This window comes from Equus caballus, chromosome 16 (assembly GCF_041296265.1).
Source record: "Equus caballus isolate H_3958 breed thoroughbred chromosome 16, TB-T2T, whole genome shotgun sequence".
Classification (NCBI taxonomy): Eukaryota; Metazoa; Chordata; class Mammalia; order Perissodactyla; family Equidae; genus Equus; species Equus caballus.
This window is the reverse complement of record NC_091699.1, coordinates 8,812,228-8,825,919: the sequence shown is the minus strand read 5'-3', so window position 1 is coordinate 8,825,919 and position 13,692 is coordinate 8,812,228. Positions and strand designations below refer to the sequence as shown.

The window sequence follows — 13,692 nt, the reverse complement described above, 5'->3', positions numbered from 1 at the left end:
CTGGCGTGTCAAGTAGTGCCATGTCTGCACCCGGGATCAGAACTGGCAAACCCCAGGCCACCAAAGTGGAACGTGCGCACTTAACCAGTGAACCATCAGGCCAACCCCTAGAGAATTTTTTTAACTGAGAGATTTATCTGCATAACAAGGCAAGCTTTATTTATTATACATTTTCTCCCCTCATCTTCCCATAATTTTTCTTCAGCCACTTCCTGCTGCTGCTCACCCAGATGGCTTCCTGCTTCCAAGCTCCCCCATGTGCACCCAGTGTGGACTGGACTTGCAACTGGCAGCTGGTGTGGAGCTGCCTGCTCGAGGGCTGCAGAGCACCATCCTAAGTCTCATCCGCAGCATGACCTACCTGGCCAGCAATACTCAGGATCTGCCACCACTGCACAGGATTGGGGCCGCGGCACTGATGGTTCAGATTGTGGGCAGTACCCAGCCCAATTCCCACTCACTTTTGTTGACCACACGCCTGTGCTGTTTGCAGATGGTACAGATTTAAAAGACAAGTCATATCCTGCTGTTAAAGTGGAACTGTTGGACTGACTTGAGGGATTTTTCAACACCTGTAAAACTAAAGAGAAGCTGGTTGAATTATCAGAAGAGTTCTACAAAAATGAACTACTATCGATTGAAATGTTGAATATACATGTGCCTGCAGTTGCTAAATTGAGATGTCTTTTAGATAGTTCTCCTAGGGAAGATTTACTAGACATTCCAACATCACTTATCCAAACAAGCAACAGAAATGCTCCTAATTTTAGATACTGTGACTCTGGAGGAAACTGTCCAAGATGATGATACCACTGCTTGTGAAACCAATGCAAGAATTGAAATTGCTTTAATAAAACAGAAAACTTGGGGCCGGCCTGGTGGCACAGTGGTTAGGTTTGTGTGTTCTCCTTCAGTGGCCCGGGGTTCACCGGTTCAGATCCTGGGTGCAGACCTATGCACCACTCATCAAGCCATGCTGTGGCAGGAGTCCCACATATAATGTAGAGGAAGGTGGGCATGGATGTTAGCACAGGGCCAGTCTTCCTCAGCAAAAAGAGGAGGATTGGTGGTAGATGTTAGTCAGGGCTAATCTTCCTCAAAAAAAAAAAAAAATTATAACAATAAAACAGAAAAAGCGAGAAAGATGATAATAAATGCATTATATGAATATGCCTCAATAGGATTTCACACATCCTAGGTACTTTATTTTCTGGCACATTGTTATGGGATATCATGCAGGTGATTTCGACATATCCCGTGTGTTTTCCATGCGTGTCCGACACCTGATTCTGGCGTGTCCGGCAGGTAGTTTCAGTGAATCAGGCACCTGGTTCAGGCGTATCCAACAGGTGGTCCCGGCATGTCTGGTAGGCGATTCCAGCACATGTGACATGTGGTTCTGGCGTATCCAGCAGGGGATTTCAACGTGTCCAGCAGGTGGTTCCAGCATGTCCAGCACCTGGTTCTGGCATGTTTTGCAGGTGGTTCCGTCATGTCGGCACCTGGTTTTGGCATGTGCGACACCTGTGTCTGGTGTATCTGGCAGGTGGTACTCACAAGACTGGCAGGTGGTTCAGATGTGTCTGGCACCTGGTTTTGGCATTTGTGACACCTGCGTCTGGTGTATCCGACAAGTGGTTCTCACCAGACTGACAGGTGGTTCAGGTGTGTCAAGCAGGTGGTTCTGGCATTTCAGGCACCTGGTTCTGGCCTCTGCTGTACCTGTTTCTGGTGTATCCATCACATGGTTCCAGCGTGGCTGGCACATGGTTCTGGCATATTCGGCAGGTGGCTTCAGCGTACTGGGTGCCTGGTTCCGGCGTATCTGACAGTGGGTTCCATGGTTTCTGGCAGGTGGTTCCTGCGTGTCTGGCATGTGGTTCCGGTACGCTCTGAATGTGGTTCCAGCGTGTCCGTCAGGTGGCTACCATGTGTCCAGGACCTGATTCCATCGTGTGCGGTTGGTACTTTCAGAGTGTCCAGGTGTTGGTTCCAGCATGTCTGGCCGTTGGTTCCCGCATGTCCAGGGGTGATTCCGGTGTGTCCGGCAGATTGTTCCGGCCTTTTCCAGAAATTGCTTCTGGTGTACCCAGGACCTGGTTCTGGTGTATCCGGCAGGTGATTTTGGCGTGTCCAGCAGGTTGTTCCAATGTGCTACGCTGGTGGTTCCGGCCTCCATGGCAGGTGTTTGTGGCATGTTTGGCACCTGATTCTGGCGTATACGGCAGGTGGTTTCAGAGTATCTGGTACCTGGGTGTGGCACATCCAACAGGTGGTTCCGAAGTGTCTGGCAGGTGGTTCCGAAGTGTCTAGCATGTGGTTCTAGTACGTTCGGAAGATGGCTCAGGCGTGACCGTTGGGTGCTTCAGGCATGTGCGGGAGTTGGTTCTGGCGTGTCAGAGTCATGGTCCCAGCATGTCCGTCATTTGGTTCCAGGTGGTTCTGGCTTGTCTGGTGGGTGCTTCCAGTGTGTCTGGCGGGTCGTTCTGGCATGTCTGTGTGGTGGTTCCAGAGTGTGTGGCGGGTGGTTACGGCATGTCTACCAGGTTTTTCCAGCATCCAAGGTGCCTGGTTCCAGCGTATCAGGCAGGTGATTTTGGCGTGTCCAGCAGGTGGTTCAGGTCTGTCCGGGAGATGGTTCCGGCGTGTCCAACATGTGGTTCTGGCATATCTGAGAGGTGGCTCCGGTGTGTCCGGCAGGTGGTCCCGTTCTGTCTGGCACATGGTTACGGGGTATCATGCAGGTGATTTCAACGTGCCCAGTCGGTTGTCGAGGCCTGTCTGACACCTGGTTCTTGTGTGCCCGACAGGTAGTTTCAGTGAATCAGGCACCTGGTTCTGGCATATCCAGCAGGTGGTCCCGGCATGTCTGGTACGTGATTCCCGCCTGTGCAGCACATGGTTCCGGCGTATCCGGCAGGTGATTTTGACGTGAGCGGCAGGTGGTTCCAGCGTGTCAGGCACCTGATTCTGGCATGTCTTGCAGGTGACTCACTCGTGTCTGGGACTTGGTTCTGGCATTTCTTTAAGGTGGTTCATTCATGTCCAGCACCTGGTTTTGGCGTGTGCAACACCTGTTTCTGGAGTTCTCGGCAGGTGGTTCTCACAAGACTGGCAGGTGCTTCAGGCGTGTCCAGCAGGTGGTTCTGGCATGTCGGGCACCTGATTCTGGTGTGCCCAGCATGTGGTTCCAGACTGTCTGTCAAGTGGTTCAAGCTGGTCTAGCAGGTGTTTCAGGTGTGTCCAGCAGCTGTTTCAGGCGTGTCCGGCACCTGGTTCTGGCCTGTGCTGGACCTGTTTCTGGTGTATCCGTCACATGGTTCCAGCGTGTCTGGCACATGGTTCTGGCATATTCGGTAGGTGACTTCAGCATACTGGGAGCCTGGTTCCGGTGTATCTGACAGTTGGTTCCATGGTGTCTGGCAGGTGGTTCCTGTGTGTCTGGCATATGGTTCTGGTACATTCGAAAGGTGGTTCCGGCATGTCCAGCAGGTTGCAACAGTGTGTCTGGGACCTGATTCCATCCTGTCCGGTTGATGCTTTCAGAGTGTCCTGGCTTTGGTTCCGGCCTGTCTTGCAATTAGTTCCCACATGTCCGGTGGGTGATTCTGGCGTGCCTGGCAGACTTTCCAGCCTTTTCCAGAAATTGGTACTGGCGTATCCAGGACCTGGTTCCGGTGTATCTGGCAGGTGATTTTGGCGTATCCAGCAGGTTGTTCTGGCGTGTTAGGATGGTGGTTCCAGCTTGTGTGGCAGGTGTTTGTGGCGTGTCTGGCACCTGGTTCTGGCATATTTGGGAGGTGGTTTCAGTGTATCTGGTACTTGGTTCTGGGATATCCAACAGGTGGTTCCAAAGTGTGTGGCATGTGGTTCTGGTAGGTTCAGAAGATGGTTCCGGCCTGTCCGTTAGGTGCTTCCAGAATGTCTGGAAGTTGGTTCTGGTGTGTCAGACTCATGTTTCCAGTGTGTCCAGTGGGTGGTTCCAGGTGGATCTGGTGTGTCCGGTGGGTGCTTCCGGTGAGTCTGCTGGGTCATTATGGGATGTCTGTGTGGTGGTTCCAGAGTGTTCGGCGGGTGCTTTCGGCATGCCTGTCGGGTTTGTCCAGCCTCTAAGGTGCCTGGTTCAAGCATTTCCAGCAGGTGAGTTCTTTCTCAGCTTCCTAAAGAGCTGGAAGCAAGACAGTTTGTGGCTTGTCTCCGCTTGAGGGACGGAGGCAGTGCTTTGTGCCATCCACCTCTCGAGCAATATAGGGCATGGTTGAGAGCAAATGGGCCTTTCTGACATAGGGGCTTTCTGACACTCTCTCCACGAATGCACAAGGACAGTTGGTTAAAAGCCTCTTGTCTCTATCCTCCTAAGCTTGTGGAATCACAATCATTCGGGCCTTGGCCCCATTGCTTAAGGGGAAGATGTAGCCATTACCCCTGAGCCGAGTTGGCAAGAGGGAAATGTGGCAGAAGCAGAAGTTCTAAAGCAGCGAGTTAAGGGCTGGGAGGAAATGGCGTTCAGCTGCCTGTGTATGAGAGGTTCCCAATATGCTGTAAGAGCACTGTGGAAAGCGACTTCTTTCTCAGCTTCCTAAAGAGCTGGAAGCAAGATGGTTTGTGTCCTGTCTCCCCTTGAGGGATGGAGGCGGTGCTTTGTGCCTTCCACCTCTAGAGCAATGTAGGGCACGGCTGAGAGCAAAGGGGCCTTTCTTCCATAGGTGCTTTCTGACACTCTCTCCTCCAGTGCACAAAAGCGGTTGGTTAAAAGCCTATTGTCTCTCTCCTCCCAAGCATGTGGATGCACAATCATTCGGGCCTCAGCCCCCTTGCTTAAGGAGAAGATGTAGGCATTTTGTCTGAGCTGGGTTGGCAAGATGGAAATGCCCCAAAAGCAGAAGTTCTAAAGCAATGAGTTAAGGGCTCCAAATAAACAGCATTTCAGGTGCCTTTGTATGAGATGTTCAAGGTACACTATAAGAACAGTGTGGAAAGTGAGTTCTTTCTCAGCTTCCTAAAGAGCTGGAAGCAAGATGGATTATTGCTCATCTCCCCTTGAGGGTTGGAGGCAGTGTTTTGTGCCTTGCAATTTTAGGGCAATGTAGGACTCTGCTGAGCAAACTTGGCCTTTCTTCCATAGCTGCTTTGTGAACACTCTCTCCACCCATGCACAAGGGCGGCATGAGAGGTTGCCAGTATGCTGTAAGAGCACTGTGGAAAGCGAGTTTTTCTTAACTTCCAAAGAGTGGTTGGTTAAAATCCTATTGTCTCTCTCCTCCTAAGCATGTGGAAGGACAACGATTCATGCCTCAGCCGAATGATTCGGGCGGGACTTGTGTGACCCACCTGCCTTAAATGCTGGAACCAACTGTTGGACACTTCAGAAGCATCATCTGGAAACGGTGGAACCACCCACCGCAGATGTGAGAATCAGGTCCAAAACGTGCCAGAAGCACCTGCAGGACACACCAGAACCATCTGACTCAAACGCCAAAATCACCTGCCGGATACACAAGAACCACTTGATGGACACTCCAGAATCACATGACGGGCATGAAAGAACCATCTCTCAGAGTGCCAGAACCATGTGCTGGAAATGCCGGAACCACATCACTGACAGACATGAACTACCTGCTGGACACGCCTGAACCACCTGCTTCACTCGCCGGAACCACCTTCTGGACAAGCCAAAATCACCTGCCAGATACACTGGAACCAGGCCCCTTAGAAGCCGGAAAAAGCCAACAGACATGCCAGAAGCGCCTGCCGCACACTCTGGAACCACCATACAGACATGCCTGAATGACCCGCCATACACACCAGAAGCACCCACCAGACACGCCAGAACCACCTGGAACCACCCGCCGGACACACTGGAACCATGACACTGACACGCCAGAACCACCTTGCAGACATGCCAGAAGCACCCAAAGGACATGCTGGAACCATCTTCCGAACGTACCAGAACCACATGCCAGACACACAGGAACCACCTGTCACACACTTCGCAACCACCTGTTGGATATGCCGAGACCATGTGCCAGATACACTGAAACCACCTCCCGAATACGCCAGAACCAGGTGCTGGCCATGCCACAAACACCTGCCAGACAAGCCGGAACCACCAGCCTAACACGCCAGCACAACCTGCCGGACATGCCAAAATCACCTGCTGGATAAACCGGAACCAGGTCCTGGATACGCCAGAACCAATTTCCAGAAAAGGCCAGAGCAACCTGCCAGACAGCCTGGAATCCCCCGCCAGGCATGCGGGAACCAACTGTCAAACACGCCGGAACCAACACCTGGACACATTGAACGCACCAACCACACACGAAGGAATCAGGTTCCGGACACATGGTAGCCACCAGTCGGACACGCCGGAACCACCTTCAGAACATACTGGAACCATATGCCAGACACACAGGAACTACCTGCCAGACACCACGGAACCAATGGTCAGATACGATGGAACCAGGCGCCCAGTACGCTGAAGCCACCTGCTGAACACGCCCAAACACTGTGCTGGACATGCCAGGTCCATATGATGGATACACCAGAAACAGGTCCAGCACAGGCCAGAACCAGGTTCCAGAAACAGCTGAAACAGCGGCTGGACACACCTGAACCACCTGTTAGACCAGCCTGAACCACTAGATGGAGAATCCTGAACCACATGCCAGGCACACTGGAACCAGGTGCCCGACCCGCCTGAACCACCTTCTGGACACGTCTGAACCACCTACAAGTCTTGTGAGAACCACCTGCCGGATACACCAGATACAGGTGTCGCACACACCGAAACCAGGTGATGGACATGACTGACCACCTGCAAGACATGCCAGAACCAGACATGCCAGATGGGGAAGAGGTGATTTTGGGGGAGAGGAGCTTTGTAGATTTCTCACTCGGGCACTTACCTGTTTTGTTCTCCATCCAGGTTTTTTCTGGGAGCAAGTTCTTGAGAAACCTATAATGAAAAGTATGAGCTATCTACATAGGGGGAACTCAGACTTCGTTCAGCAATTCCCTGGGCGTCTGGAGACTCGACAGAATACTTTTTTCTTTTTCCATTGCCAACACCCATGCCCATTCAGGCCTATGTGAGTTTTTACAATGCTCCTCCAACTGGTCTCCAAGCCTCCAGCGTGCCTCATTTCTCTTCATCGTAGAGGACAATAGCAGATCAATGTTTCTGAGGCATGGCTCCACCAGTGCCCTCTCGGATGCGGAAACCTTCCTCTCACTGCCTACCTGATAGACTCCAACTCTCTGCCTTAGCACTCAAGGGCCCCTCCGCCTTCCATGTATCCCACAGTCCTGCCAAACCGAACAGTACCCACAACCCCAAAACACACATTGCATTCTTCTCTTTCACCTCTGCCTGATCAGATGATGGACTTGAAACAAAGCCATCATTTGCTAGTTAAGTGACTTTTGCACAGGTCATTTCACCTCCCTGACCCTCAGTTTCTGCATATATAAGTGATGAATAGTAAGATTCACCTCATATTGCTCTTATAAAGAATTAAAATTGACTTAGAGAGCATATGCAAAAACAGCTGGCTCCCTGCCTGACATGCTGCAGTCACCAATAATTATTCGGATCTAAATATTGGCTCATGCCATGCCCTGCTTCTTTTCCTATTAAAACCTTATCCTTCAAAAATCGGTGTGTACCCTTTCTTGAAAACTAGCCCAAGGTGTAAACTGAAGTTCATTTTCCTAAGCTGCTCAGTAACATTTATAACGCAAAGTCTAATGCGTTAGATCGGTTTTTTTTTTAAGCAAAAGAAGCTAACTCTGGCTAACTTCAGTTTTCTTATTGAAGAAATTGACTAGAAGGATTTACGGTAACTCACATAACTGAAGGGAATTTTTGAAAAAATCAAGAAACAAAAGGCAAAAATAAGCTTTGGAAGACACAATAGAGCACAGTGTATAGTTATTATTACTGCCGTTCACCAAATATTGTCGGCTCTTCTCTGGCACACAGAAGGGATGTATCTTCTTGGCCCCTTAAAGTCAAATGTGACTTTGTGAGCCTTTGGCAAATGAAACTTGAGCAAAAATGAGGCAGTCTCTTCCAGACAAACCTTTGGCAAACAGTAGGAGTGTGTTTTTCCTGCCTGGCAGTTGTGCAAGAAGTTGGATCGAGCATCTTTTAGCTGCCATCTACTCAATCCTCCAGACTGAGCAAGGATAATACAGAGCCAGCCCCTGATGACATGGAGCACGTTCGAGAAATAAACCTTGGTTATTTTTAGCTGAGACTTAGGAGTTTGTTGTGAATACAGCACAACATGGACTATCTGACTGATGAAAACATATGTAGGGGAGGAAGATATTTCCTCTTCCCAAATGTGGGTTCGTCTGGCTGGAGAACGAATTAAATTCACATGAGACAGAAAAGCAAGAGAAAATTAAACAAAGCTTTATGAGGAACCGTGGCCCGGTGCCTTTCTTCCTGAAGGGCACCAAAGAAGTGGGGTGCACATAGTGGTTATATACCGCCAAATGGGGTGTTTCACATGTGATTGAAATGTCCCTCCCACAATAGTCACAAGATTGCCCTGTCGGCACTTGATGGACACAGCAGGTAGTGGGTCTGCTATCTCAGTGGGCATAGCAGGACTCAAGTCGATTGTCTGCAGCTGGGCGGTCACAGGTGAGCTCAGCAATCAGTTCCTAGCCTAAGGAAAGATGCTTAATCCTTAAGAAATGCCAACGTTGGGAGGGGGAGGAAAGTCAGTTACAGGAGGTTACCAGACTAGCACAATAAAATGCAGATTTAAGTCCTTGCCTTTGGTATTGATTAAGAGTTTTTAGAGAGAAGGTCATCTCCTTTCTTCTTCCTGGTACAGAGAGGGAGGCAACTTTTACAGATAGAGATTTACCTTACAAATGTAAATGTGCCCTAACAAAGGGCAAGTTCCATTCCTCCTTCCCTGTCCCAGTTTATCAAAAGCAATCAGCCTCAAATAATCCTGATGCCAAAGAGACATATCTTGGGGTGGCCATTTCCAGGTCCCCACACATACATATTACCAATTTCCTGTGCTGTTGACCAAAATGACTTCAGTGAGCCAATATTAGAATTCCTTTTCACAAAGGTGGATAAGTGACAGATTAGAAGTCTACACTCTCCCAGGAGTGTAGACAGATACCATGCTTATATATAGCAAAAATATTTCCTCATTTTGTCCTTTACCTGTCAATAAAAAAGTATATCTATAGAAATCTGGAGGTAAAGCTCCAGACAAAACCAACATGGTGACAAGGAGGAACATTACATACTTGTAAAAGGAGCGACAGATGAGAAAATAATAATAATGGCTGGGAACTTATACAACCTTGCATTGAAAGGGATCTCATATGGAACTCAGGAAATATTTATAGCTGAAAGCACTACATGGCAAAATCTGGGGGATGGAATTAAACAATACTTAGAAGAAAGATACCTTCAACATATGTATCTAAAAAGAAAAATTAGAAACCAACGAGCTACTTGTTCAAGAAGCTAGACAAAGAGCAAGACAGTAAAGTCAGGAAGAAAGGAAATGCGGAAGAGAAACGCCAAACCTTTGTTTCTATTTATTTGCTCTTTATTTATTGCTATGGACTGAATTCTCTCTCCCCACCATTCATATATGGAAGCCCTGACACCCCCTTGTGACAATGTGCAGACACAAGGTCTTTAGGAAGTAATTATGGTGAAAATGAAGTCATAATGGTGGAACCTAAATCAGACAGGACTGTGGCCTCATCAGAAGTGGAAGAGATCTCTCTTTCTGTTTCTTCACACGCATACACACACCCCGCCATCTGAGGACTCAGTGAGAAGGGGACCTTATGCAAGCTGAGGAGAGAGCCCTCGCCAGAACCTGACCATGCTGGCATCCTGAGCTCAGGCTTCCAGCCCCCAGAATGGTGAGAAAATAAATTTCTGTTGTTTAAGTCACCCACGCTATGGCATTTTGTTATGGGAACCCAAGCTAAGACGCTTATCTTTCACAGTTTGTTCCTAGGTTCTGGTACCAATTCCAATGTGTGTGGGGTTGTGGGTCGGGGGAGTCCCCCCCACCAACAAGCAATTCTTGGGACACCAGCTGGGTGTCCTACAATTCAACTCGATTCTGACACTATGCACCCAGAGACAGCATCACATCCCACAGGTTAAGGGTTCAGTCCCCAAGACTGCCCCCACTGCAGGTGCCAAGAGCAAGTCTAGGTTGTCGCCTATGCTTCTGAGCAACTGGCTGTCAGTAGGAGGTTCTCAAGACTCTCTACTCCGGTTCGACGAATTTGCTAGGGTGGCTCCCAGAACTCAGAGAAACCTTTTACTTACTAGATTACCTGTTTATTAGAAAAGGATATGACTCGGGAATAGCTCGATGGAACAGACGCATAGGGCAAGACATGGGGAAAGGGCACTGAGCTTCCACGCCCTCTCCAGGTAACCACTCTCCCAGAACCTGCACATGGTCACCAACCTGGATGCTCTTGGAAATCTGTCCTTTTGGGTTTTTATGCATAAGCCGTTTATTCTCTTACCCTCAGCTGCTGTTTTTCCTTCCCCATTTATAGCCCAAAGCCAATCAAAGAAGGACATGTGCAGTGTGATGCTGTTCCTGTACATTTTTTAAGTGCATAACAATGTAAGAATTTGTTAACGGAGACATACACATGTATATCTTGACTATGCATAAAAATGTAATCTTTTGTTAATGGAGCCATGCACATGGATATTCTTGGAATCATAAAGAATGTAATTAATTTTAGGATATTGATACCTATGATGAGGGAGGGAGGAGAACGGGATGGAAATGTGAATTTTAGGTGTGACAGCAACATTTTGCTTCTTAAAAACAGAGATATCATGTCCCTGAAAATTCATATGTTGAAGTCCTAACTCCAGGACCTCAAAATAGGGCTGTATTTGGAGAGAGGGCCTCTAAAGAGGTAATTAAGGTAAAGTGAGGTCACATGGGTAGGCTCCAATCCAATGTGACTGATAGTCACGTAAGAAGAGAAGATTAGAACTCAGACACACACAGAGGGAAGACCGTGTGAGGACACAGGGAGAAGCGGCCGGGGAGAGAGGCCTCAGAAGAGACTATACCGGCCAACGCCTTGATCTTGAACTTCAGCCTCCAGAACCGTGAGAAAATAAATTTCTATTGTTTAAGCCATCCTACGTGTGGTATTTTGTCATGGCAGCCCCAGCAAATGAATGCAACATCGGAAGCAAATAGGGCAGAATTTAACGTCTATTCTTTCTGGGTATTGGGGCCGGAGATAGAGGCCATACTATGTACTCTTCTGCATATTTGAAATATTTCCATAATAGTTAAGAAAATAACAAGCAGATCCCGAAAAAGAATAACCAGAGAGTAGAAATTTATGTGTGATTACCTTACAGGCCAAGGTGGGTTTCGTGTTGGGCAGGTGGTTCTCTTCCACAGGGTGTGTCAGTCACCCATGAATTCCCGTCTCTTTGCTCTGCCATTAGTGATACCTGTATCATTGTCTGCAACCAATCTGCACAAGGAGAAAGAAGGAACACGGAGAAGACACACCTGCTTTCAAAAGTTCCAACCTGGAAATGGCACACACCACTTCCACTCCCATTGCATTGGCTGAAACATAGTCACACACCACACCTCACTGCAAGTTGCTGGGTGACTGCCTTCCTGGGCACCCAGGACAAGGATGTGGACAAACAGCCAGTAGTCCCACCCACAATGTCATCAGGTTGACCCTGGTCTTCATGCTGCTGCTCAGTCTACAGCGTGTCTGCCAGGTCTATGGTTAGGGTTTAGATATTTTACAAAGGCGCGGGGTTGGGGGTCATGGTTTGGGACTTCAAAGAGGAGGAAGCCAATTCACAAGGAGACAGAAAACCAAATGTTTGCTGGGCCATCTCTAAACAAATGAGAGAGAACTTGTGTAAAATGGGCCCGGCTAGGTACCTTCTTCTCTACCACATCTAGAGTTCCCTACGTTGACAGCTCCTTCCTGGAACAGGCCTTCTGTCTTAAATTCTTTTAAGCAGTTAGGGGCGAGGCCAAAGTTTCTTTTATATATAAATTTTATGTGTATATATGTAATTTATAGAACTAAATAAATGAATTTAAATATAGATACAATGGATTATATATTCTATTATATATCAATATTAATATATATTATATATATATAGATAATCTCCTTGGTTCTCCAGAGAACCCTGACAAATACAGGAGGAGTTAATATTCTTTTATCGATGGCATTTACATTTAATCATTTGAAATTCTTAGTTATGACATTGTTATGGCTTGCAAGGAAGTGTCCTTTTCAGTGTTTCATTTAGAGGCCTCAAGATACCAATTTTAAAAAGTTTCCCATTTTATTTGTTTGGTTTGATAGGCTTTTTCCAATTGAGTGCACAGATAAACCAATTTAGGAATTTCAAAGGAGCTCCATTTAGGCCAGTGAAGCTTTAAATCACCCTGAGTAATCTGAGCCCAGTGGGACAAAAATCTACATGTAGAAGGTCTGTATTCTTTAAAGACAAAACCAGCAGGAGTCCCAGAGTGGGGCTGTTCTTTGGTGGTCCTCTTAGAAAATGGATTTCTCATTTGTATGAACTTACCCAAGGATCAAAGGCCCAAAAAAGGAGTGAAAGAAACAGAAGTTTCTAACAAAGCTGACCATGGAAGGATGGCCAGAACCACTATCAAAGGACGCCTACATAAAGAGTCTGGACCTCTACCAAAAATGGGAGGTCCAGGCCCAGGAGGACTTACCACCAGGAACCAGAGCCACCAGGAGGAGACGACAGAGCACAAAAGATTCTTTGCAGGCACCTTGCTTGTGTCTGTGAAGTGGCACCAGAATTGAAGGTCAGTAGCTAGGGATCCCACTTCTGTCACCATGTAAAGTCAGCAAATAAGAGGCATAAACTGCAAAAGAACCAAAAAGTTTATTTGGGGTCTCAAGAATTGCAATTCAGGAGATGTAGATTCGAGTAGAAGCTCAAATGTGCTCCTAGGAAGACAAAGGAGGCAGGGGTAGATAAAAGGAAAGGACACAGGCTTACAAAGGTCTACAGTGAACAGTTAATGACTGGTTCTGGCATGGGGTGAGCTGACTTGCCAGAACATAGTTGGTCCCAGGCAGACTGCCCCTTCTTGGAATGAGGAAACACTTCAAGATGTGACCTCTGCTGTCAGGTAAAGCTCAGAAGTTCAGTTAACATCTGGTGGTGGATGTGGTGTACAAGCATAAGCCCCACTTCCTTAATGGCCTCCCAGCTCCATTTTAGAAGCCTTGAAAATGGTACTCCATTTTGTCATTGTCATCCACCACGTAACAATATTAACGATGTTTCGGTCACTAATGGACCACATATATGACAGTGGTCCCATACGGGTAGCACCACATAGCCTGGGTGTGTAGTAGGCTCTACCACTTAGGTTTGTGTAAGTACACTGTGTGATGTTCACACAACAGTGAAAGTGCCTAATGATGCATTTCTCAAAACATGTCCCTTTCATTAAGTGAGGTATGCCCGTACTGATTTTAGTCTTGTGAATGTTGAATAATGAATCATTCATTTCAATTATTTGAGTCAGCCCCACTGGCTGAAGACGGTAAAGGCTGACTGAAGCAAAAAACTAAAATTTGTTATTCAACATTCACAAAAACAAATGAGTAAAGAACTTT

General features: G+C 47.6%; 1 protein-coding gene across 50 annotated transcripts in view; it reads right to left on the bottom strand.

Annotated features, from left to right (window-relative positions):
- Positions 1-13,692, bottom strand: part of LOC138917980 (ral guanine nucleotide dissociation stimulator-like) — a 91,560-nt gene that overhangs the window by 20,428 nt on the left and 57,440 nt on the right. For 35 of the 50 annotated variants that reach the window (XM_070237070.1, XM_070237066.1, XM_070237078.1 and 32 more), the window contains 2 exons: positions 12,774-12,929; positions 11,401-11,526 (listed from right to left, as the gene is read on the bottom strand). The gene's annotated coding sequence lies outside the window, so the exon portion shown is untranslated. Of the gene's footprint in view, positions 1-6,905; positions 6,956-11,400; positions 11,527-12,773; positions 12,930-13,692 lie in introns of all 50 variants that reach the window. The other 15 variants (XM_070237069.1, XM_070237067.1, XM_070237076.1 and 12 more) reach the window with 1 other exon arrangement.